This window comes from Pelophylax lessonae (genome assembly GCF_965119305.1).
Source record: "Pelophylax lessonae genome assembly, chromosome: 11".
NCBI lineage: Eukaryota > Metazoa > Chordata > Amphibia > Anura > Ranidae > Pelophylax > Pelophylax lessonae.
In genome coordinates, this window is record NC_138778.1 from 213,407,156 (window position 1) to 213,411,453 (window position 4,298).

Here is a 4,298-nt window from a genome sequence, read left to right on the forward strand (position 1 = left end):
GTCAGGGAAAGCGTGAAAGAGATCCTAAAAAAATATTTATATATATTTTGCAATTCGCTTAATAAAAATCCCCTCCATATTCCCTCTAAGTGCTATTCTTCCCTGTATGATGGGGACGGACGAGGTAAACTGGATTAAATGGTGTAGCCCATAGCAACTGTATGGTACGGGCAACATACTTTTCCTTACATTTCCCATGGCCTGTCATTTACTGAAATGTCCAAGATATGACCCCTGCGTGTCTGACCGTGATTAGATTAAAGCCTTTGTTATAAAATGGCAGTTGGGATCTGAAAGAAGGTTCCAAATTTAGAAGACCTGAGAAGGGAGGATCATTGTAACCTTTATCAGGCAAATGCTCCAAAGATCTCTGAAGTCCTGAAACAGGAAGTACATTAAATGACAGTTGGGATCTGGTAAATGACAGTTGGGTTCTGGAAAGTACCAGTTGGGATCTGAAAGAAGGTTCTAAAGTTTGAAGATCTGAAAAGGGAGGATAAATGTAATTTTTATCAGGCAAGTGCTACAAAGAATTCTATATTACTGAAACAGGAAGTACAGCAAATGACAGTTGGGATGCGAAAGAAGGTTCTAAAATTTGACGATCTGAGAAGGGAGGATCAATGTAATCTTTATCAGGCAAGTGCTACAAAGAATTCTATATTCCTGAAACAGGAAAAACAGCAAGCACAGCAAATGACAGTTGGGATCTGAAAGAAGGTTCCAAATTTAGAAGACCTGAGAAGGGAGGATCATTGTAACCTTGATCAGGCAAGTGCTACAAAGAATTATATATTCCTGAAACAGGAAGTACATCAAATGACAGTTGGGTTCTGGACAATACCAGTTGGGAGCTGAAAGAAGGTTATAAAGTTTGAAGATCTAAGAAGGTAGGATCACTGTAATATTTATAAGGCAAGTGCTACAAAGAATTCTATATTCCTGAAACAGGAAGTACAGCAAATGACAGTTGGGATCTGGAAAATGACAGTTGGGGTGCGAAAGAAGGTTCTAAAGTTTGAAGATCTGAAAAGGGAGGATCAATGTATTTTTTTTATCAGGCAAGTGCTACAAAGAATTCTATATTCCTGAAACAGAAGTACAGCAAATGACAGTTGGGTTCTGGAAAATGACAGTTGGGATCTGAAAGATTCTAAATTTAAAAGACCTGTGAAGGGAGGATCATTGTAACCTTTATCAGGCAAGTGCTTCAAAGATCTCTGAAGTTCTGCAACAGGAAGTACACTAAATGCGAGTTGGGATCTGAAAAAAGGTTCTACAGTTTGAGGACATGAGAAGGGAGGATCACTATAACCTCTATCAGGCAAGTGCTGCTAAGAATTCTATATTTCTGAAACAGGAGATACATCAAATGACAGTTGGGTTCTGGAAAATAACAGTTGGGATCTGAAAGAAGGTTCTAAAGTTTGAAGATCTGAAAAGGGAGGATCAATGTAATTTTTATCAGGCAAGTGCTACAAAGAATTCTATGTTCCTGAAACAGGAAGTACAGCAAATGACAGTTGGGATCTGAAAGAAGGTTCTAAATTTAAAAGACCTGAGAAAGAGGAGCATTGTAAGCTTTATCAGGCAAGTGCTACAAAGAATTCTATATTCCTGAAACAGGAAGTACAGCAAATGACAGTTGGGATGTGAAAGAAGGTTCTAAAGTTTGAAGATCTGAAAAGGGAGGATCAATGTATTTTTTTTTATCAGGCAAGTGCTACAAAGAATTCTATATTCCTGAAACAGGAAGTACATCAAATGACAGTTGGGTTCTGGAAAATGACAGTTGGGATCTGAAAGGTTCTAAATTTAAAAGACCTGTGAAGGAAGGATCATTGTAACCTTTATCAGGCAAGTGCTTCAAAGATCTCTGAAGTTCTGCAACAGGAAGTACACTAAATGACAGTTGGGATCTGAAAAAAGGTTCTACAGTTTGAGGACATGAGAAGGGAGGATCACTATAACCTCTATCAGGCAAGTGCTGCTAAGAATTCTATATTTCTGAAACAGGAAATACATGAAATGACAGTTGGGATCTGGTAAATGACAGTTGGGTTCTGGAAAGTACCAGTTGGGATCTGAAAGAAGGTTCTAAAGTTTGAAGATCTGAAAAGGGAGGATCAATGTAATTTTTATCAGGCAAGTGCTACAAAGAATTCTATATTCCTGAAAAAGAAAGTACAGAAAATGACAGTTGGGATGCGAAAGAAGGTTCTAAAGTTTGAAGATCTGAGAAGGGAGAATCAAAGTAATCTTTATCAGGCAAGTGCTACAAAGAATTCTATATTCCTGAAACAGGAAGTACAGCAAATGACAGTTGGGTTCTGGAAAATGACAGTTGGGATCTGAAAGAAGGTTCTAAAGTTTGATGATCTAAGAAGGGAGGATCATTGAAACCTTTATAAGGCAAGTGCTACAAAGAATTCTTTATTCCTGAAACAGGAAGTACATCAAATGGCAGTTGGGTTCTGGACAATACCAGTTGGGAGCTGAAAGAAGGTTCTAAAGTTTGAAGATCTAAGAAGGGAGGATCAATGTAATTTTTATCAGGCAAGTGCTACAAAGAATTCTATATTCCTGAAACTGGAAGTACAGCAAATGACAGTTGGGATCTGGAGAATGACAGTTGGGATGCGAAAGAAGGTTCTAAACTTTGAAGATCTGAGAAGGGAGGATCAATGTAATCTTTATCAGGCAAGTGCTACAAATAATTCTATATTCCTGAAACAGGAAAAAAAGGAAGCACAGCAAATGACAGTTTGGTTCTGAAAGAAGGTTCCAAATTTAGAAGACCTGAGAAGGGAGGATCATTGTAACCTTGATCAGGCAAGTGCTACAAAGAATTCCTTATTTCTGAAACAGGAAGTACATCAAATGACAGTTGGGTTCTGGACAATACCATTTGGGAGCTGAAAGAAGGTTCTAAAGTTTGAAGATCTAAGAAGGGAGGATCTCTAATATTTATAAGGCAAGTGCTACAAAGAATTCTATATTCCTGAAACAGGAAGTACAGAAAATGACAGTTGGGATCTGGAAAATGACAGTTGGGATCTGAAAGAAGGTTCTAAAATTTTGAAGATCTGAGAAGGGAGGAACAATGTAACCTTTATAAGGCAAGTGCTACAAATAATTCTATATTCCTGAAACAGGAATTACAGTCTCGCAGAGTTTATATCACGGAGCAGGAGGTGTATTAGGATTGTGCTGATCTCTAGTGCCGAATTCCCTGTTTGATATAAAAAGACTGAAATCCCCCGAGGAACCTCATGTGACCGTTTTCATAATGTGTCAGTGTAAATATTTAATACAGTACTCTTCCTGACAATGGGGTTTTTATCTCTCCAGAAGGCCAGCACCATCTTTGTTTCCGGCATCATCCATGGTTACTATTACTTCCTGGACTGAAATGCCGGCTCAGAGATGACACAATAGTGGAAATTGTGGTGCCTGTTCTTTTCCAAATGTCTCTGCTGTAGCCTCTTTCCCTGTGAACCTGCTACAACGTTATACTGTACAGTCTGAGTCAGGGATCTTCAAACTACGGCCCTCCAGCTGTTGCAGAACTACACGTCCCATGAGGCATTGTAAAACTCTGACATTCACAGACATGACTAGGCATGATGGGAATTGTAGTTCCTAAACAACTGGAAGGCCATAGTCTGCGTGATCGCTTACGGAGAGGCAATGCTTCCTGCAGCAGAATGATGTCCTCTCAGCCTAGGCCAAGTCAGTAGATGGGAGATGAAGGCTTTTTAGAGGTTTGATCCTCTATAAGAGGAGTCTCCTGCACTGCAGGGCACAGACTGGAACAGGAAGGGGGCCGCACAGTGAGCACCGATTCAGTGCACACTGCTGCCCCTCTAACACTGGGAACTTGCTGAGAAGAAAGCATAATGAAGTTGCAGTCCAGGGCCTGTGGGGAGGGGCTTTTGTTAGCATCAAACAGGTTTTGCATTCATATACAAGTCTATGGGAATGGAAACCTTGCTTGAAGCAGCTGAGATGCAAGTCAGAGGGAGGTGAAGTGCAGGTCACCCCCACCTGTCTAGGATTGATCTCAGACACCAAAACCCACCAACACAGATCCCTCGGGTTCACTCGCACTGGGTCTTCGAAGTGCGATTTGCATGTGGATTACACTTCAGAGAGCATTTGGCAGGTGGTGGCCGGGCAGGTGGAGCAACGCGGCAAGTGACAAACACCGCGCCGCTCCCTCTGGTGGCAGCCGCCTGGTGACCCGCACACAGAGAGGACCTCTGGAATAGGATTTAAGTGCTACCAATGGGATGCCA

At 40.9% G+C, this 4,298-nt stretch overlaps 1 long non-coding RNA gene across 1 annotated transcript; it reads left to right on the plus strand.

Moving 5' to 3' along the window:
• The first annotated feature begins 1,307 nt into the window (after positions 1-1,307).
• LOC309566296 lies at positions 1,308-3,157 on the plus strand. Its single transcript, XR_014225862.1, has 3 exons — positions 1,308-1,662; positions 1,960-2,700; positions 2,975-3,157. It is a non-coding gene; the product is annotated as an uncharacterized lncRNA (long non-coding RNA).
• Positions 3,158-4,298: the final 1,141 nt, after the last annotated feature.